Source organism: Falco biarmicus, chromosome 2 (genome assembly GCF_023638135.1).
Source record: "Falco biarmicus isolate bFalBia1 chromosome 2, bFalBia1.pri, whole genome shotgun sequence".
Classification (NCBI taxonomy): domain Eukaryota; kingdom Metazoa; phylum Chordata; class Aves; order Falconiformes; family Falconidae; genus Falco; species Falco biarmicus.
The window spans coordinates 38,806,591-38,830,016 of NC_079289.1; positions in this window are offsets into that span (position 1 = coordinate 38,806,591).

Genomic DNA, 23,426 nt, shown 5'->3' on the forward strand with positions numbered 1-23,426 from the left:
TAATTTTAGGCCTTATGTAGTATTTTAATGCAATATTTATCAGAATCTACAGTAAGGCAAAAAGTATTTGTCTGAAAAGTTTATGTACTATTCTTTTTTCAGATTCTCTTAGAGACATAATAAAGACAGGAACCATTTGTTCATCTTTTTCTTTTAATGAAGGTTAATTAGAGGAATTTTTATTTTATGAGAACTGTCTAGTATGCATATTTCTGTTATACAGAAAACCTATTACATCCATGTTCTTAATATACAGGCCCAGACCATGGGTGTGAAACAAGAAGAAACATTAAAAATTATTTCCTCCTACTGCTTCTCAAGCACATGGTCCTTCACAGAAATCTAAGGGATTCTGACTTCTAGTGCATATTAACTATTTCCTTTTTTCTTGATTTGTGTTTCATTCTGTGGGACTAAGCAGACAAATGTTCTCTGGTCCTCATTCTGCTGGAAATACATACTGAAGTCCTAGAAGATGATGCTCTTTCTCTCCATTTAAAGCTCTAGAACAGACTCCAAGACTTCCAGCGTTCCTGGGGCAGTGAGGCTGATTGCCTGACTGTAAAGGCTGTAACATTTAATACTGTAATAAGGAACTTAAAGGGATGCATTCTGTGAAGTGCCAAGTGATTTTTAACTCTTACCTAAACACAGTGGGAACAGAAGAGAGTCAGCACACATTTGGGTTATGTCCTGAGATAAACTTGTCTGTGCTTCAGTTTCTCATACAAGTAGAGAGCCTGTAAATAAAATGCAATGAAGTGAATTTAATCTAATAATAACAATGCATAGCAATCAGAAATGTTCCATAGCAAAAGCAATGAGATTCTCATGGAAATGGATTGAGAAATGCATGTTATTTAAGTTATCTGCACAGCCTCCATTAACAAAGCAGCAAGCACAGCACAAAACCATAAACAGCTGAATGATGTACGGATGCCCTTTTCTAATTCTGTGAACCTATTTCAACCTCCTACATTGTTTGAAAAAAAACCCACATTTGTACATCAACACAGAAGCAATTTGTCACTATAGCTTCAGAAAAAAATAATATCTGTGTAATTTACCAATAAAAGAATAACCTTTTTGTGTCCAGTGAAACATTCTTTGTATTACCACTGAAACTTCCTTGGTAAAATTTTGCATCCCATTGTCATCTGTGTGTACACAATGACTTTCAGTTAACCACATGAAATTATGTTTCTGCAGTGGGTAGTTTTGAAAACCTTTCCTTCATTGAGCTGTGTGGTTTATTGTACTCTGTTTTCTTTCTTTTTTTTTTTTTTTTCATTTTAGTTTCCCAGAAATACTTTATATTGTGGGTGAAGATACTTGTTGCTTTTCCTGAATTTAAAATAACTTATTTGTTAAATAATGCAAAAAAAAAAAAAATGCAAGCCTTTTTTTCCATAATTATTCTTAATCTCTAACACAGGAGTATTTGACCTATTGCCTAGGTGCAGGTGCTGTATACAGCTCCCAGGATAATTTGTTTCATTCTGTTGGTGGTATTGTATGCCTGTCTCCCAGCTTATATTTTTGTGTCTCTGTATTCGACATTATAGCTGATACATATTTGCTCACAGGGTGACAAGAGGATATTGCATCCCCAATAGCAGTCACATGCTTTTTAATGAACTTCTACAGTTCTTGTTATTATGGTTCAGGAACTTTATCCAATTCAGGCAAGGAGCAGGGAAAACTGATAGGTGTATAAAAGTCAGATATAGAATGCAGATACTGAATACCTAGTCTTGTAGAATGGGAGAGCAGTACTGAGACTCTCTTGCTCATGGAAATAGGTATGTGGCAGGGTGGGCCACAGATCCTGTTAGTTTCTTTAGTGTGTTAATAAAGCAGAAGGACCAGTTTTGCTAAACTATTTCTCACTCAGAAAAATAAGATGATAACACCCTGCTTCTCTGTGGTTCTTTCTGGCTTTCACTTTTTCCAGGCCTCATAACATTTAGCTCTTTAAAGCTGTATCATCTGATCTTTCACTTGCAGTCTGCTTGTTGTGTGAAGTTATTTGCTGAAAAAGGAAAGCCTGAAAAAAGGAAACAGATGTTCAGAAACAGAATGAGAAATGCTATACAGACTTTTTTTTTGGTCTTACTTTAAGTGATACCATGGTTATCTTTTGATCTCAGTTATGATTTCTGAATGCTTGAAAAAGCACAGCTTCCTTTCTAGACATATTCTAATATATGTTACAATTGCTTTACTTCTACTTTCTGAACCCTTTCATACAGCATATCATTTTCACTGCCTTTCCTTCAATAATTCTGCAATTAAAGTGTGTTCTTGACATTGTACTGGCTCTATCACTGTAAATTTTTTTATCATGCAGTCATTTTCTGCTCTTCATGGCTTCCTCTTGCATTGTTGCATATTTCACTGCACTTTATTGTAATCAATCAGTACTGCTGTCTTTCCCCATCCTATTCCATCACTTTAAGCCATTTTTCCTTCTCTCACAAGCCAACTATATAAAACATCATTTCTCTTATCTATCTCTTAGCAAAAAAGCATTTCCAGTCTTTCACTTGAGAAAGATTCCCCGTGTCAGGGCATTTTCTTTAGTAACTTTTTTTTTTTTTTTTCCCTCAAGAAAGCCTTACTATATACATCCAAGGACTATATGAGGGAAACTTTGAGTGAATAATGCAGATCAGTCAATGCTGGTGACGTTCTTGTATTTCATATTCTTGTAAAGTGAAGATGACTTAATTTTGGGGGAATAATTAGTTCATCATTTTAGTTATTGTAAGAAAAAAAAAGGTCCCATGCATCTTTGTGTGGCTTATATGTTTTAGTTTTCTGAAATAGATTATTTTCTGAACAATGAAAAGCAGGACCCTGAGCCACAAAGCTTTCATAAGAGAAGGGAAAAGGGAGAGGGGGAGGGGAAGGGGAAGGAGAAGGAGAAGGGGAAGGGAAGGGAAAGGGAAAGAAAAAAGGAAAAAGGAAAAGGTAAAGGAAAAAGGAAAAGAAGTGTGCAACCCCCCCCTCCAACTGTTCACCATAACCAAATGATGCCTAGCCAGTCCCTGAGAAATAGCAACACTGCCAACCTCTCTCCCTTCCCACCCCCAAGTTTTATTTCCAAGCATGACATTAAATGGTGTGGGATACCACTTTGGTCAGTTGGAGTCAGCTATCTCAGCTGTCCCCCTTCCCAGCTTCTTGTGCACCCCCAGCCTCCTTGCTGGAAGGGTGAATGGGAAAGAAAAGGCATTGATGCTGCGCGGGCATTGCTCAGCAGTAACTAAATCAACACTGTTTTCATCACAAATGCAAAACACAGCACTACAGAAGCTACTATGAAGAAATTTAACTCTATCCCAGTCGAAAACAGTGCAAAGTGTTAGTAGTTGCATTATAATAGCCATAATTTTCTTGTCTTATGACAATCAAGCAGATTTGCTTCAGGGCTGAGACAAGAATATAGATTTATGTATAATCTGAGATGTAAGTTTATTTTCGATAACAATCGGAGAGAAAAAAAGTATTTTTTAACTTCTAATTTAAGTGCATATATTAAAAGAAGACACAAACTAGGAAGCTCTTATGCCTGGAGCTGCATGGAAAATGTCCATCATTAATAAACATGTCAATAGAGGTCCAAATTTGCAAAATGACTGAGGGATAGATTGTATTTTAGAAACTTACAGGCACGCTGAAGTGATTAAGAAAAGAAACAGAACTCCTGTAATAGATACTTGAGAGCACCCTTGCTATCTTCAGCCTTTGTGTCTCTCAGCATGGTGTCAGTGCCTGTGGCATCATTGGAAGACATTGTTCAGTGGGCAGTTTCTACAGGTAGGAGAGGGGAAGCCTTCCCCAAACCCTTCCATCTGCATAGCATGAGCAAGCTGTGGTCTTGCTATATCAAAAGCTGTGTACTCAGAAGATGTTTCCGTAAAGCAAGCAAGGATCCTGTAGATCTGTCATATACGGGAGAATTCACAAGTCAAACAGAATACATAATTGCATTTTCTGGTTCTGATAATATTTGAATGATGTTCTAGAGCCACAAGTTAGTACAACAGAAAGCTGGCAAATATTAAATGAAGGAAAGCATACCGTGGGATGGAGCAACATTTTTTTTCTGAGGAAGAATAAGTGTATGGTTTTCTGCAGTTTGAATTTAGCCAGTTTACAAAAGAAGAGGTGACATTCAAGAAATCATAAGGCTTTCCTCTTGCACCACTCTTCAGGCAGACACAAGAAAGCTGTGGAAGATACAGGTTTTCTGAGATGAGAGTCAGCTCTAGCCCTCGTACCATTTGCAGCTGCTCTGAATTGCACTGCATCGTGTGTCTTTGACTCTATAAAACATGGAGATTTGTTCTGCATGCCATTGCTTATATTTGAGCAGCCAGCAATACAGGGGAAGGAAAGCAAGAGGCAGAGCCTGTTGCGCTACAGCTACACCTAGTCAGTGTTACCCTTTTCCTGGGAATTATCTGTTGTGCATCTTTAGAGACAGTATAGATATAAGTGATGCAAAATTAATTGTTCACTTGAAAGTGCACTGATGTATTTAACTTTATAAAAATTGTCAATTATACCCATACAGCACAAGAATACAGCATATCCAATAAAACATGTTAGATAATATTTAAGTACACATAGTTGTAAGCATGCTTACTGTCATCAAGTACAGTCTAACTGTAGCCCATTTGGATTATTTGGAATAAATTTTACCTGCAACTTGTAATATGCAGACTGTTGCAAAGGTTACTGGTCCAGTTGTCCTCATATTTGCTCTAATGCCAAGTAATAACCTAAAAAACAGCCTGAGTGTCACTGTGTGGCATCACAATCCACAACTGACCCAAAATAAAGCAGTAATCTTAAACATATTGTCTGTGCAGCTGTGTTCACTCTGGGAATTATTCATAGGTGTGGTTTGGGGATCTTTGTTTCCCCTTTTTTATTATCACAACCTTGGGATGCTGAGATGTGGCTACAGAAATGTTGAGAAATATATACTCAGTTTTTAGAAGAGAATGGTTCATGTCCATGTGACCAGCTAAGATGCTTGGTAGAGGTTTTTATTTCCTTCTTGGAAGAACATAGGATTATTATTTTTTAATCTCCATACCAGAATTATGTAAGTAATGCACAATAAATTGCAATCTTTATAACAAGCATTTCTGAAGAATCAACAGAACTGGATTGTGATGCCATGTAACTGAGATTCTAAACATGTGCTTAGTCTCCCAACTTTGGAAACAGAAAATAAAACAAGCACACATAATTTAATGAGACTGACTGAATAACATGCAAAAGTTTGGAAAAATGCTGAAGAAAAAGAATTATCCAAGCAGCTAACTGCATAATCGATTAGTATGCATCATGAACATCATATATTTATAAATAGATCAAGTAAATCTAAAATAATAAATTTTCTTGATATAATGTTTATTTTCTAGAAAAAACATCTTTAGCAAAAATGTTTTTGGTAAAATTTTGGACTTTATAAATGACCCTGAAGATGATGATGCTCAGGATAAGTCATAAGATGAAGAACTTGGCCAAAAGGAGACTCAACACTAAAGAAATAAGAATTCTTGAGCTGGAGGAAGAGGAAAGGTGAAGTTACATAAGCATGATCTTGATGTTGCACTTTTACTGACTTTTTTTTATTAATTGGGGGAAAAAAAGGAACAGTTTGTTAATGAAACGCCCTGATGACACAAAGGCACTATTACAACAGAGGGAGATTGGAATGAGTGGTATAGTAAGGAAAAATGTCCATGAAAGATGTTTAGTTATATCTTGTCTATCTATTATTTGGATAATGTGGAGTTTATTAGCTTATCTTTTCCCTGCCTAGAATCCAGAACTTTTTTGTGTGAGTGTGTCTGTATACTTACTATTGTATTACTTGGCTATCACTGAAGTGGATGAAAAGAAGTATAAAGAAGTGCAAGAACCAACTACAATTTTTTCCACACCCAGGATCATGAACCGACTAAGCAGAGGAGTTGAAGATGGGTATATTTGCGAGTTATATTGCCAGTTTGAACCACCAGTTGTGGACATGAAATAGACAATAGTGATTCTAGAGTGCACCAGGCAAGGTATTTTCAACTAGTATTAATGCCATTTTGCAAAGCCTAGTGTGTTTTTTATCTGTAATAATTTGTGAACATTTGTTCAAAGATTAACATCATGAAGTCAGTCCAAAGTACATCTACAGAAAGGCTATTACAGTGAACAAAAAAGGGAAGACTAACTTACTGAATAAAACAAGAGGACTTGGCAAACCATAGTCTGAGAGAATGTGTGACTGCCCTCTGAAAATATATCACAGAAGTCAATATCAGATAAAAGTTAGAAAAATGATGAGACACCAAAATACAAACCTAAGGGCAAACTTAAGCAAAAGAAAAATGGAGTTTAAAATGGACACAATTTAATTTAAATTGAAAATCAGCAGATTTCTAACCATTGAAACACTGAAATAGTAGAATATATTCCAGTAAGAGTATTAGGAGCAAACCAAAGAAATATTTTTTTAAGATGGAAGTATTAAAGTTAGGAAAGCTATGTAATCACCTGCATTGGCAAGTCGTTTGACTAGACAACTCAGGAGATTCCTACTTCTTCTATGTTTTACTCAGATTTCTGAGCTTCTCATATCCCTCCTGTGACCTCCTTTCCAATATCAAGGACTGCCACCATTCAGGTACCACCCATAGGGCCCATCATGTCCTGCAGTTACAGCTGCCACATTTCTAAACTATTAAAGAGCTACAAGGTCACCTACTTTTTTACACTTTGAAATATCAGAATATGTTACTGTTTACTTCCACAAGAGAAAGAAAATAATCAAAGTTATAGGTATAAATTAAATAGAAAAATAATTACATGGAAATAAAAACAACTAAGAGGTAGGTACAATCTACTTGAGGTGGCCTTTATTTTGTAACATACTTGTGTAAATAAATACATGAATAGGTCTATTCTTACTATTTTTTATTTTTTTTATACTTCTGTTCCTCCTAACTGCTATTGTAATCCTCAAAAACACTCCTTTAGACATGTCTATGTATTGGTTAAGGAAAAAAAGCAAACACAAATGATTTTTCATGGAAACTGATTTGTCTCTGTAATTTCTGTGGACAGAATTCAAGCAAATGTATTTGATGTCAAAACAAAGTTTGAATTTTGATTCACGGTGCTGTTTAAATGTTAAACCAATAAGTTAAAATAACTGCTCAAAATTACTATTTTTTAAAACACTAGAATTTCACTTATAGAAACTTGTAGCTGAATTTGCAGCAGTGAAGAAACCAAACAAGAATCCAATGCAAAATGCAACAGTTCTTAAAGAAAGGGAATTATTATTTTCCTTTTTTTAGAGATTAGATGTATCATGGAAAAGTAACGTGGTTTGCAAGAGGTCACGCTACAGCCTGGTGGAGATGCAACCTTGGATTTCTGACTGCTGCTAACACAAATAAAAATTTGATAATGCAAACTCATTTACAGTATGCAGAAAGTTGGCTAATAATGAATCATAAAACCATCACTCAGTCAAGCATTGCTGGAAATCACTGCTAGTGTGTTTGCAAGTTAATATTTAGGACCATTGTCGGAAGCATTAGTTTTTCACTTTGTAGCAAAAAGAGATGGAATACTATTGTTCTTTTCACGTTTAATCTTTAACAGATGACAGGTTTTAGAATGAAGGAAAAATAGATAGAAATTAATAATAATATTTTATATAAAAGCTGTAAGTTGAATGTGATGAGCCTGATTTAACATCTAAGGAATGAAAATTAATTCTGAAAGTCAAACACTTTGAACCTTTCCTTTGATGTTTTATGGCAAAATCTTTGTCAGTTTTGTAAGTTTAGTAAGCATTCACCTACCTTTATGCAGTGGAGGTTGTCAAATTGGCTCTCTGTTTATTTCTCATATGATTGTTTCAAAATACTATACTGAACTAAGATCTAAGCGGAGGAAAACTAGTAACTGCTCTGATAGTGAAGGAATGGAAATAAAACATTTACCCAGTAAATGATTTGTTGTAAATTATTTGCTTAGATACTAAGCTTCTTCTAAGTGGTGTGTAGGCATTCAAAACCACAATATATGAATTCCTGAGGCGTGTGTGTGAAGCTTCTAATTTTTAAACATGAGAGCATCTATGAATATCTGCATCTGTTAATAATTCACAATGTGATTACTGGATTAATGAATTTTGTAGGCAGTCTTGAGCCATCTGATAGCAACAAAGAGATTTGGAAGTCTGAAGCCCTAAAGATAATCTTCCTTATTAAACTACTGTTATAAACACAAATACTTGGATTCTCTCAATTTTAAAAATATTTTGCAAGCCACACATTATGCTGCTTAAAATCTTTGCAAGATTAAGTGATAAATTTTTTTTTCAGATATTCTGTTTTCCATGTGGATATTGTTCTTTTGAGTTTTTATTGAAATCAAAATTTGAAAACAAATGCCTGAGATACATCTTATCTTTTTGCTATACTTCACCATTCTTCATAGATTTCAAAAAGATTCAAGATAGTTGGTGAAATATTATATAGCTATGTAGTTTTTCAGTGAAGCTTCTGTAATGTAAATTTGATGACAGATTTATCCTGAATGCACATAATGGAAGACAGAGGTTCTGTGCAAAAGAATAATGAAGAGTAAAGAAAGTGAATATAATCCAGATACAGTTCATAATGTAATTCTACCAAGGAAAATGTCTTGCCATCATGTGAATTTAAAATCCCAAATCAAGTGATAGTCATTTTTAAGTTCTAGACATTCCCTAAAAATATTGCAATGTCTATGGATGGTTTAGTGAGATATGTATAATTCTGTGATTTCTTCTTTTATCCAGTTATATTTTTAGTTTCTGCTAAATGCTACATGAAATATTCCCTACCATAATCTTTATTAGCTTTATTTGACTTTCAGTTTCTTTACAATCTTGAAGACTATGAAAAAATCATTTAACTTCATTCAAGAAGCAGCTATGTAAAATCATTTTATACTATTTTTATATATTCCTCTTTCCATCACCGTACTTAAGAGAGAAAAAATACACTGTTCATACTCTTTTTATATACATTCCTGTCCTCTGTGCATGTGCATGTGTACATATGTGTGCATATTACTAAAAGATTAGATATTTTGCTTTTTGGTAAGAAAACATCAGTCCTCATATAATACAAGCTATAGCTATTTATAAAACAATTACATTGTAGCATTTTCTAAAGTAAATTTGGGGATAGTTATTATATTTATTATTATTTGTTACTATTACTGTTATTTTCCAGTGAAAAAGATACCTTTCACAGAATGATGAAACGATGTGAAACTGATTCAGGTGGTATTTGCACAGGTCACACTGGGTTATAAGTGAAATTCTACTTTATTAATGAATAAGGACAAATAGATACGCATAGAGAAGTTTGAAATATGAGGCAATTGCTTGAAATGCAAAGCAGACGTCACTTACATTGTATTATTGGAGACATGCAGCTACAGCCTGTGCTAACACCCAATGGGACCACACAATAGAAAGAAAATTTAATACTGAAGAAAGGCAGTTTGAGAGCTGTTAACATTGCATATTTTGATAATAAAGCATTTGCAATATGCTTTGAAGTATAGCTATACTAGACTTTGAGTCCAAAACAGAAGAAGAAACAAAAGAGGCAGTAGTAATGGACGGAGCTGAAGAATTTCAGTCCATAAAATTTTACCAAATAATTTTTAACATTTCATTATCAAAATAAGACAAGAATTTTGTGGTCAGTTTAATTAGAATTTTTTTTTATCATAGAAACATAATACATATATATATATATATATATAATTCTACTGTTATGGACTGTTAATAAAAATGCTTTATAACATAAATTTATATTGTTGAAAATAAATTAACAATGAAATACTTTAATTTTTGAAAAATCTACTTATACACTCAAAAGGATAACTGGCAGAACTTGTTTTTTTAGTTCACCTTAGCTTCATCTGAAACAAAAATTATTTCAGATTTTTAAAATATTGATAGACTGAAAAGCTACCACATAAACTGTCTCCCCTCAGCTTCACACATAAGTCTGCACCAGTGCTCAGGTCCAGTAGCGGTGTATTAGTAATTTCACTAGCTGTTGCTAATAGGAAATTGCCTATTCGAGAAAGTGTATTTTCTTTTTCTACTTTACATACACTACGGTGCAGTGGGAATGCTGGCAATTTGGCATGGGTGCTTTCTGAGATGTGTATACATTTGCTATACCAATTGCCACCTGAGAATGGCTGTTATTAGCTTTTACATAAGCCTTTTTGTAACAGGCTGGTTTTTTATATTGATTGTCTTGTGTATCCTTTTTGATGGAAGGCAGGCTAGACTTGTTTTTAAACAAGAAAGCAGTCCCCAGAGAGACAAGAAATTGTAAATGCCAAACCCCTTGAAAATAATGTGTGACCTGTGCAGACATATTGTTAAAAAAAGTACGGATATTTGTCTTGTGAAACATTTCAGCTTTTTTAGACTAAAACAAGGTTAGCATGTATCTGAGATTTTATATAAATTTGGAAAAATATAAATCCATATGCTTTCAAAGAAGAGACACTATTACAGCAAATAAAAAGGTGTTGATCTATACTGTAGTGATTAGACCATTTGTCAAATACTGTTACTGTTTGCAATAACATTTACAGGTCACGCACGCAAGTTTTCAGCTCCCATTGAATCAGGCCTGTAAAATGGAATTTATCCCCTTGAATTCAGAAAATTGATTGAAATTGGTAACTTTGGCAAATTTATTTAAACTTTCTAAATTCCCTGCCTTTGCTCCACCTTTCAAAACACAGTATTATTGCCAAAATGGAAAAAAAAAAAAAAAGTTAATAGAATAGAATAATGGTGTAATGCATCTGCTTTCACTGAAGTATTTTTATAAAACTGATGCCTCCTTTAAAGCATGCATGTCTCAGGAAGCGTCTTACTGTTTTTCCATGTTAGATGAAGACAGCAAAATGGTGCCTCATGGAGAACTTAATTATATCCCAGTTGTCCTTTCTCACAGTTATTACATGTTATTGAAGAAACAAAACTCACATTTCTGTGTTTTAGGATGAAATTATTTGGATCAAAATATGTCTTTTGTCATTGCCGAAACAGTTCATACCTACAGGGAATTGTAATCCCATATATTATATACCATTCACTCCAAGCTTTTCCTTGTGCAATCCCCACTGCCTGTCTCATGTGTGTTACTGCTTGAACATAAATTCCGCTAAACAATTATCTGTTTAGTAGAGCTAGTTGTACTCCATGTATTTTTCAGGGCAACATGAAGTTTGCTCGTACTCTTTCTCTTTTGCTAGCTTTGCTCTTTGAGTCAGGAGAAGGATGAGTAGGTGTGTCAAAAACAGGGACCACTTCCCTAAAACACTAAATTAGCAGCATCACACCCACCTTGAACCTCTATATACACTTTCAGCAGAAGGAATTAGAAAGTCAGGGTGATGAATCTTGGTGCTTAACTTTTTGGCACTGCGGTATCAAGTGTCACAAAATCTGAAATTCATTTGTTGGATTTAGACCATGACCTTTAGAAAATCAAGTGTTCTTACAGTTGCTGCTGCTGAGTGTATGAGTGTAAGCTCAATGATGAAAATGTGGTTGCCTGTAGTTCAGGATAAAACTTGACCTCTAGTTTTAAAGTGACAAGCCTGGTGCTCAGTTCCAAAATGCTCCTGTGAGACTGACAGATTGATTATCTTGTTAGCTTTAACAACAGGCAAATTGACTGCTTCAGAAAAATCAAACTCAGCTTTTTGTCTAATGTAGTAGAGTACAAAAATACCAGATATTTTATAAGCAGAGAATAAAATTAATTCATAAATAGTTATCAAATAAATGTGATTTATATTAAAGCAAACCAAAGTGTTGTATTAATATACAAAATACCTGCTTCACCAGAACTGGAAATTATTCATTATGTGATGAAAGTAATGAAGATATTTCAAACAGTATAGGGCACAACAGAATACAAAATACCGAAGCATTAAAATTTATTTTGAAGCTTGCTCTCTTATTTATTGTTATTCTTAAAAAAAAAAAAAAAAAAAAAAAGGTTAAATATGCTCCTAATATTTGGTACCTGTGTTCCATGTTACCTTAGTTTGATGATTAAATCTGTAACAGGCTTTGACTTTGGAAAATTACCCAGCATGTTTGCTAATTATAAGGAGTATAAACACGAACATTAATCATTTTAGACAACAGACAGTGCATGAGTGTAAGGCACTAAGGCTGTGAAGAGTAAGAACAATCAGTGCATACTTAGTTTGGGTGGGATTCTTCTTTTCTGACTGGAGACATTGCAATCTGGGCACCTCTGCCTGATGTATACACTTTTCTTTTTTTCTTTTTCTTTTTTACAGTCAGAAGTAATTTTGCCTTCTTTATTTTTGAGGTCAATTCAACCAACATATTTGAGATGTCTGCTTTAAAATGATACTTTTTTTGCTCTAGAGGTGCCTATTTTCCCCCAATAGCTGTAAAAGTAGTCTGGGGTATTAGCTCAGATGTCAAAAGCTATGTACGATCTATGAATTCTTAACAGCACATATGTTAGGTAAAGAAATACATATACTTATCTAAGGAAATTCTTGTTTCCCTTTCCTCCCTCTCTTCTTTTTTTCCCTCAAGGAAGAAGCTTATTACATGAATGTTGCTGAAGTATATTACACACGGGCAAGTAATACCACTTTGGACAGTGCTATGAGATTTCCAGATATCTGAAAGGTCAGTGCCCCCAGAAATCCTACACAGTTAGGTATAGCACGTGTACAGAGCAATCCTTTATCATATTTATAAATGCTGATGCATCTGAGCCATACCATACAGACATCGTAATCATTCTGTGTATTCACAGTGAAATCAATGCATCTGGAACATGCTAGAATAATTGTATTTGCGCAGATGAATTGTCCATGCACAGTAAGTCCCTCTGAAGTATAAGGCTTCTACAGCTTTTGCAAAGATACAATATGGTCAGTTTAAGTTTCAAGAAATTCTGTGTAATTTGGTCCCTCATGGACAAAAGTCAATGTCTTGTCTGCCTTTTGAAATTATGTTTTACTATGTGCTTTACTCCAGATGTTGACACCCACATGCATACACTTTTCTTCCAATCTTTTCCCAGTATGAGTCAGAATCTGATGACAGAGATAAGAACCAGTCTGCAATGAAAAAAAAATTGTTGCAGCCAGCAAAATTTATGCTTTAATCAGCATCTCCTTCATGTGCTGTGATTCACACATTTTGTTTCTGTAAAGTGCAATACAGTTTCACTGAAAAAGAAAATTACTGTTTTTCACTAGCTGAAAAACAAGTGGGGAAGCATTGATGAAAAGGATCCCTCCCTTTTCCCAGCTATTTCGTGACAGCAGAGAAACAAAACAAAATAGAAGAAAAGAAACACTTACAAACTTCCCAGCTTTCCTTTAGGTAACAAAAGTTCTCTGCAGCCCTAACGCTGCTCCATGGATGATGCCATGTGAATTGCATTGCTATGCTGGTTTTATAAATGTACTCAAGGCACTTGGTAGGAAACAGTCTTCTGTCTGACATAACAGTTAAATCAAAACCAGAAAATTCAGATAATCTGTTTTTTCTACATATTAAGTTAGGTTAACAATATCATATCAAATAAGACAAGGTATGATTGTTTATGTAGAGTTGGTTTGGGGTGGTTTTTTTTAGGATCTGCATAAAAGTAGAGTTTGTAATGGGTAGAAATTCACCAAGCTGGAACAAATTATGGAGAATAAGAAAACATTAAGACCATTTCTTAATAGTGATGACTATTCACAAATATAAAACAAGGTTAGAAGTCTTCTGACTTTCTGTATTCTGCTGCTTGCATACAGGTAAAATGTTTTCTATAACAAGTAATACCCTATTAGCACCAATCTACTCTGTCCAACTTGGTTTAGCAGATCTAGGTCCTTTGTAGACAAACGTAAGTTGAGCATACAATGAATGAAGAAGTATAATTTATGTGAGAAACTATACCTTTAACAACCTGAAATCTGCTTTGAAAAAACTCTACTAGGATTTATGCTTTTTCAAATTGACTTGGGAAGATTGGCAGTATGATGGATTAGCATGTAGAAGATAATGAGGCTTTCTGCAATGCTATTTTAAGTGATAAAATCCTTGCTTATTAACCCAGAATTGTAGGTGAGCTCACTCTTGCCTTTAGAGTGCTGCAGCTGAGGGAGGAAGGAGGAGAAGTCAATGAAGCTTAATAGGTATAAATCCACAAAGATTACAAGATAGTAAAATAATGGTAGTATCTAACTGCTACAGTTCATAATAATGACAGTAATAATAACCCATACATTTCTTAAAGGGAAAAAAAATATCTGCCGCGAAGCTTTTCTTTGTAATTGCCAGCTAAGTAGGTTAAGACAGGTGTTGAGCCAAGCCTTGTTTGATCTTTCATGATTTCCATCTAAGAGAATGATATATCGAGGAGAACTGTAGTGTTAAGATTTAAAGATAATTTTGAAGTCAGATTACAAATGAATAAAACCTTGATTTCTCAGACCTAACTGTAGAATAATAGTTTTTCCTGTAACAATAGCTGCTATGAGAGTTCCCAGTTTATATGAAAAATATTACTGAATGGTAGAAAACTGAGTCAATATTTCACTATAATGGGCCAAAGCTGAGTTATTGTCCAACTGGAATATGCTGAGTTCAAGGAAACAGGAAATAAATAGGATGCCTAAATATTGCTAACTTCCTTTATATAAGGAACTCCTTCAAAGGTAGACTTCAGAGTATGTTACATCTAATGGGATAGCCAAAATCACTTTTCCCAAATACTGGATTTCAGGATTTTTTACATATATTTTCATCCTTAGGAATATGGAAGGCACCCAACTGTGACACTGATCTCTCACGAAGCTGGATGAGGCATATTGATGCACCAGAGGAGGGTAATATTCCATGCTATACCCAATAAATGGTATTGGTCAGAGAGGGGGGGATTAATATATTAGAAGTAAAGGGAAAAATTAGTTTAAATTCTCTTCAGACAGTTGGTTTAAACCTTGAGGCAGGATGCCTGATATTAACACTGGTAAAATGAAAATCAACTCAAAGAAATGTTGATAAGCACCTAAAAGTCTACCTGTCTCACTTGTATTTTATCTAAATGGTAGCACTTCAAACAAATCATTTGGAAATGCTATCACTTTTTAGCTCTCCTGAGCAACAGCATTTATGTGAAGGTCACAACCACAATTTTAAACTATCTTAACTGTAGGTATTACCAAAGTACAGAAATATCAAGAAACTTCTCTCTGTTTACTTCTGTGCTATATTAACCCACAGGGTCACAGGAAAAACTTACACCACAGTTTTCTATACAATTTACTTTTAATCAGAACCAGGGGAAGGAAAGATAAACTATGATTTCTCCTTTTTTCTGAACATGGACAGTACATTTTGTGATACCGTAATCTGGAGAGGGTGGAAAAAGACTGTTCAAGACTTGGCTCAGTGATGAAGGATTCTCTTAGTAGGTGGGCTGTGGGAGACATATACAAAGCACTTCCTCAGAGGCATAATATGTCTTGGGATGTGAAGCCTATTGAGATTCAGTACAGCCTCACGACCCATAGAGTAATTCAGGAAAGGCATTGTAATGCTAATTGTCCTTCACAGCAGTTTGTTTTTGGTGGTCTCAAAGGTACCTTTGAGTTAATCAGCCCCTTCACTCTTCTGCTGCATCTGCTAGTTCACTCATGCCTGTTAGAGGTGCAGCACTGTATCTCACATTTATACCTACAAGGTCAACAGAATTGTTATCATTAAGCCAGTTCATTAAACACTTGTAAAACCTATCTTCAGAATAAAATTCAAGTTAATTTCACTAAATACAGAAGACTGGAGGGAGTGGGGCATGAAGAGATAAGAAAGATGGTGTTAAAAGAAATATTGCTTTGTCATGCTGTGGGACAAAGCTGCTTACAAGGGCATCTGGCCATCAGCTGTGGGTGATGGCCTCTAAAAATGCAGACCAAATTAAGAATAAGGGTACAGTTACATAAAGTAATTACTAGTTAAGAAATATGTTGCAAATATTTTGAAATCTGATCAGTTTCTTGAAGTCAGAAAAAGCAGCCTATGAGTTTCTGTATGCTTATCTATGTTTATCTGACATCCCTGAAATGTTTTCTTGTATCATAAAACACATTGAAATACAGTTGTTAAACACCTTCAGACTCTCTTCTTTTTAAAATCATTGTTATCCAAAACGTCCATTCTTAAGAATTCCAAAGCTATTAATTTTTGGAAATTATGTAAAATTAATTTTGGAGGGGAACCTGAAATAAAACCATTCATAATGTAATTTCAGTTTAATATTAAAAAACTGTAGGAAAAAAAGTCAGTTCTTTCAAGAGGATCAAATTGCTAGATTTTGAACAGATTCCTCAATGGATTGAGCTGAGGGAAGTTTTCCCGTTTCTGAGTCAAACCTTTCAGTTGATTTGGCTTACAGTAGGAGATTTAGTTTCACTCACAAAAGTACTTGATCTTACAAACTTTTTAAAGGACTCTTCATTTTACATTCTTTAAGAAGTATATTTATTACTGAGTACTCTTTTAAGAATGATTTTTTGCTACTTGCAGACTCACAACAGCTTACTAGCATTATCTAATTAAAAGCTCATGATTCCCTGAAGAGATGTAAGCATTAGTATTCTAATTTTACAGATGCCGGGGGGTGAACACAAAAACCTTTGCTTTTGCACAGGGCCACTGATTCAGTCAAATAATCTGAAGAATATTCAGAAGTTTCTGGTTTCTGTCTATAAGGTTTTTTTCATTCTAATATAATGCTGATCTAGATGAAAAAAAAAAAAAAGTATTTTTTTTAATAAAACTGGTGATTTTCTTTTACTTTCCTGATGGTAAGAATTATTTTTGTTTGATAGGATATTCATACAAAGCTTATCACTTATATGACTAGTGTACACATTTCCTCACAGTTTTAAATTTCACTTTACTGTGAGTCGTCTTTGTCTTCAATAGAAAGGAAAAGGTTGACTTTTACTAACTGAGCACACTGGAACAAAGAAAGATGAAACACTCTGAATTGTACATTACCAGTAGTCTACTCGGTCTGCCACATTACTTACTGTTCTAGGTGAGATTTATACCTCACCTCCCCATGCCTGAAATTCTTCACAGATATCAGGAAAAAGAGAAAATGCAAGAAACAGAGAGTAACTATAGCATATGCATCCTTCTAAGGTTTACTACTAGCTCCACTTGAAAATAAGAGAAAATGACATAACATGAGAAAAGCAGTCCTGGCTTTATTCACAAACTTGCTGGAAAACCAAAAATACTAGGGGACTGGAAAGATGTATTTTAACAGGCCTCCCAGTTCCATTTTGCATGTTGGATAATTCTGAGTATCTTGAATAAGGCTTAAAGAAATATCCAGTCATTTGCATAGGTTAATAAATGGATCTAAGCCAAAATCTTTATATATAGCTCCTGTCTGGCAAGACAGACCTACACAATTTTGGTCTGACCAAAGCTTGTTGAGGTATGAGTATCATTTGACTTCGGTCTAGAAGAAACAGAAATTTCAAAGAAAGGGAAATGAAAAAGCTAAAGCAAGTGTGTTTCCAGATCAGGAATTATTTTATACCTGCAGATGGCATTGTTGATCTTTCAAAATTGTGCAGATTGCCTGAGTAACCTGATATGAAAATGCACATACACATACACACACACACACACAGGCAGCTGGGCAAAGGTACTAATACATAGATTAAAATAAAGATCTACAAAAACAGTGATAACGGCTAGAAAAAAAAAAATCATGCACTGAAAATCTGATTGGCATGTTAGTTAATTAAAATTAACAAGAAGGAAGAGCTTAAGGTCACATTAGGGATTACTTTCTGTGACAACTTTTCCAAAGTATTTCACTGTGGGAGGAGGTTAACACCCAATTTATTCATAGTCAAATAACTGTATTTAATCTATTGATGACATGAGCTAATGAAGGACAGGGTGACATAGCAAACTGATGAACGGATAAATCAGGTAAATGCATGAGGCTCAAATTTAAAGGCATATAGAGCTTTTATGGCACTGTATGCCTGCTGAGTGAGTACAGCTGCAAACATAGTTTCCTCTAGCCCGGTAGTAGTTTGGCTAGGTCTTATCTTGATTACTCAGCTCTTACAGGTCTATGCTGAGGGAGATGTTGGATTGCATGAAAAAGTTTAAAAACTGTTATGTTCCACTTTTAACAATAATGTGTTTTACTTAATCTTAAAAATTATGACTGGATTCAACTGTTCACTATTTTTGCAGCTTGGTTCACTATTTTACACTACACAGTGTAACAAACTGCTAACAATTCAGAACTGCAATTGGTCTTTTTTACATTTGTAAGTGACTGCATATAAAGAGAAAAGATGTGCCATAAAACATCTCTCATGCTGAAAGCACCTCTTCCAAATTATACTAAAATCTTCAAAGTTAGTAATTATTTTTTTTTATAGTACCCCCAAATTTAAATATTATGTGTTTTTTCTTGTAGCAGCTGTTGAAAGGGAAATCATACATTTCCTTGTCTGGCAGAAGGAATAAGTTCCTGATTTGGAACTACTCTGAGAAGTGCTGTTATCTTATGATTCAGGATTTTTTCTTATTCTATATTTTATCCTGGAGCAACTCCCACTGCTTTCCAGAACAGAGAGACAATTTCATGCCTCAAAAACATTTTTGTGGTTTAGGTTTTGAAAAATCGTATTATACCTACACTGGTATTGAGAGGGAGGTGGATCATACACAATGGAGATCTTTAAACAATACCACTAATCAGACTTAAGACTAAAACCAAGAATAAACAGAATTTTAGTTAGACAGCTCACTACATGAATATAATTTAGCAGTAGTAAATTTGGGAGTGATAATAATTGAATTTTAAGAAATAACTTTGCAGAAGAGTGATTTCCAGAGTAAATTTTGAATGGATATGAGCCACTGAAAGTCTGAAAGCTGCATTATTCTTACAGCTTTTGGCATATAATACAGAACTTGCTAAGTTTTACTTCTTAGGTAAAAAAGGAGAAAATGGCAAGTCTACAGAGAAGAAAAATTACCTGAATTAACTTATCAGTTGAAGATAACTTTTCTGATAATCCAGTCATGCTCATGGATGTGTAGATGCTGAAGATGTAGACTAGTACTGTTGAAACTCCCTGCATTAGGTCCATTCCTGAGTATACAAATGGACTGCATACAGGTGTCCTGCGTTTTCAGAGAACTGTACTTACTTGCAGCTCTGACTGTTTTCAGCTAGTTTCCTCCCTTCTCAGCAGGAATTCTTTCCAAGAAGAGAGGCAGAGCTGCTGTCCTGGAAATGTCACTGGTACAAAGTTGGTGTGTGTGTGTGTTTGTGGGGTTTTTTTGTTGTTGTTTTGTTGGGGGCAGGTGGGGTCTCATAGAACCTTGTTGATAGAAATTACTGTAAAAATATAATGAAGAAACTCACCAGATTGTCCAGGCTCTGCTTGTTGCCGGGTAATGATACCTACTTGCTGGTCTATGCAAGTACTAGCAAAAGGGTGATTACGTACAATTTGTCTTTTAACTTGTCTTTATTCGGTTTTGTACATGGTTATAGCACCAAAATAAGTCAGGCTAATGAAGTGAATCATGTTTCAGGTACATTTTGAGAGGCTTTAGGCATTTAAATCAACACCCTTGTTGGCTCATAGGTGAAAATTTAGAGCACGTGTTTTAATTACAGGATGTAAACTGAAGCATACTGGTCTGGTTATCCCCATATAACAATTTCTAGGAGATGGCATTGGGAGAAAAGATTAGACATCCACATATACCTTGAGATGACAGTCACTCTTAAAAGAATCAGGAAAGGCTTTAGCTGAACAACTTTATAGAATTTGAAGTGCGCATTAAAAATACAGTGCAGTACTTTGTAAATTCACTTCTGAAGTGTAGTGACAAAAGGGAGAGAGTGAAGAAATTAGAGCAGTTTAGATCGTTTTATTTTTGTCACTTCAGTTAAAACAACAGCACATCTGCTGTGACTTTGGACATGAACAAAGCTAAGTGCTGTATTGCTCAGTTGTGCGGGGAAGGAGTAGAGCTCTCATTTGAGAAGCAGATACTGCAATTTAAGAACATATGATGTCATTACCCAGGAAAGCAAGCAAAAAAACTACATAGTACAGAGGCTGCTGCTGGAACATAGCATGTATTGCTAGAATGTTGCTCTAAACTCAAAGTCCATAAATGAGCAGATTTTCTTAATGTTTCTTCAGTGTAGATGTAGATTTGTAATCTCTAATTTTTGTAATCAAATAATATGAACATACAAACCACTTTTTAATTAACCATCTGTTGATGTGCTATAGTCTACTGATTGTGTAGCTCAGTGAGTGTGTCACCCTGTACTGCCATGATGTATTGATGTCCACTGTGAGCCTCATTTAAGACACAAGTCCAAAAAGGAAATTCCTGCTTTTCCACTTAATGCTGTACCTCCTTAGTGTTAAGATGACCTTATTTTGTCCTAAAAGACTGAATGTTAGATTGTCTTGCAAATAAGAAACAGAACAGGACAGGACTGGCACTGAGGAATTAGAAATCCAGTTTCAGAACTATATGTAAGAATAGACTGCTTCAGCAGTCGAAGTGTGAATGTTCTGTTATACACAACTTACATTTATGCGTAAATCTTTCCAAGTGTCTCAGGCTTTCTGCAGTGCCTGTCCACACAGGCTCAAAACCACTGCTGTTTCTCACAAATATGAACTGTTTATGGATGATTTCAAATATTTTCTTGAATGATTTGTGTATTTTGCAGAAAACAGGTACAGAACTTGTTTTTCTGATGCCTTCACATTTGTGACATATGACATTTAATAGCGTGACTGTGGTTCATCCTATCAAATGTGCAGCAAATCACGAGATAACATCAAAACATGTAGCTGAAATTTTAAATGCATTATTTGTTGGTTATGAGCTGGGTACAGGTATTGAATCCTGAATAGACTTGACAGTAATACTTCTTTGTAGCCAGTGCAGTACTTTTATGAATACTTTGGATTATTTAAAAAAATTATATGTGTTCTCTAGAATTCATAAGTCTTGTTGCCCAAAACAGCAGACAACAGCAGTGCCAATATTTGCTAAGATATATTTTTTTTTAATATCCTGAATTATATAGAACTTCTGAAACAGAATGTGAGTTTTAAAGCTAAAATAACCTGCTGGACAGTGCGTATGGGAAACAGTGACAGCCCTATGTCAATAGCTATTTTGCAGTACTGCTTATCCTTGGCAAAATATAGCCAGGAAAATGAAAAAGAAAACACCACAATCAGTTAAGAAAAAAATTGCCTAACTTTATGATCTAATTAATTAATGGAAAATAATTGATTTGATACATCCTCGGATCCCTGTGGAGAATCTCCTGTATATTCTAAACCTCACAACTGGCTCTTTCTTTTTTCTTTTTTTAATGAAACACCAGATATATGCTACTAGCACAAGGAAGATTTCAAAACTAAAAAACTATTGGTCTGAATTGATAGAAAGATTCCTGTATTCAGAAGATTCTGAAGTTAGTTATTTTGAAATTGCAGTCCTCCCCCCAGACACACTGCCCAGAGGAGAGAAAATGATTTTGTAAAGCTTAATCTTTCCTTTTTACTTCCTTTGCCTCCTACTGTTTCTTAAATATTTCCCAGAGCTTTGGACTTTAATCTATCTTTAATAAAATGGTACAAAGTTTTCTTTTTACCTGATGGCAATGATCTCATAAAACCTTTTCCATAGTTATGTCAGGATACCTCAAAGGAATGCTATATGAATTCAAGTATCAGTACATTATAGATTTCATTTGCACATTAAAAAAAATCGCTGTTTGCAAAACTTCTTTTAAGCTCTACTTCCCATAAAGTAATCTGTTATCTAGTCTGAATCACTCCCTCATTCCATACAAATTCCCTAGTGATACCCCAGTTCTCTAGTGAAAGTGCATAATGCTTTTGAGAAGATTTATCCCATCTCTGCTCATGCCTGGAATGAATATTCAATGTTATTTTCCCCTGTAATGAGATTGGCACACGTTAGTTGTGAAAACTTCATATTTATAAACTTGCTAGGACATTCTTTTCTCTATTTTCTCTCTTGTCAAGGTTAGTAGCTTGATCCCCTCGCATGCTATTTTCTGTGTTGACTCTATATACCAATGCTTATTTAATTTGCCATAAATTCACAGAAGTTAAAGAAAGAGACCTATTAGGTTATCTAGTCTGCCTCTCTTTCCATTCAGGACTGATCCTTATTGTTCATTCACAAATGTTTTGATCAGTTTAGGATCAGTTGAAATGTTTCATGCACTGGGGTTTCTGGCATTTATTACCTCTGGGAGGTTTTTTCTGCAGTCTGATAGATTTTTCTTTCAGGAAGTTTTATTAAATGTTCTTGGCTTCAAATTGGCATATTCCCTTTTACTGAAATGTGGTCTTATTTTTCTCTCTAGCTTTAGTAGTCCAAGTTTAAATCAAGTCAAAGACTCTGAGTCACCTCATTTCCATTTAAACACTGTTTCCTTTGAACATTTAATAGTCTGAATTACAAAGCCTAGATCCAATGGCTTTCATTTTTTATTTTGTAATAGAATACTCTCCCATACTTTCTTGTATTGTCAGTTGCTCCAGTTATATTCTTTACAAATGGACTGTTCTTTATTTTCACTGATTTTACAACCACTTCATCTCATATGCCCTCTGCAACAGTTTGAGTTACTCACATTCACACCTCCTAACTGGACTCTGAGTGTAAGCACTTTTGCAGTCAGTCTTGAAAGGAAAAAATGGGAGTTCAAAATTCCAGAAGTTGCTAATAGGACTTTCCAAAGGTCTCGTGCTGAGTACTTTTCAAAGGCTTTAGGTAGTTAGTAAAGAAAGCTGAAAACCCGGGGAAATTTTAACAGCAGAATATAAGTGATATTTGTCTTTTGAAAATGAGCCTTTAGTACAATCTCTAAGGATGTTTCAGCTAGACAATGTTAAACTGCAAAACTTCTTCACTGTCCTCTGGTTACTTTAAGGTCCTTAAACTGGTTGTAATTTGAAAGAGGCAATGCAGTTATTCCTCAGGAAAAACAGTGATCTTTATAAATTTAAGGACTGGGACAACAGAAACCCCATACAGTTTGAAAAGGGAAAGTGGGGGAAGTTTTGCACCATGCTTCAGAATAGGCTATGAACCAATCAGCTGATCGCTACTACTGGTGGTAGTACTCACGGGTGGTTTTGGTGCATACCAGGCTGAAAATGAATCAACAGTGCAC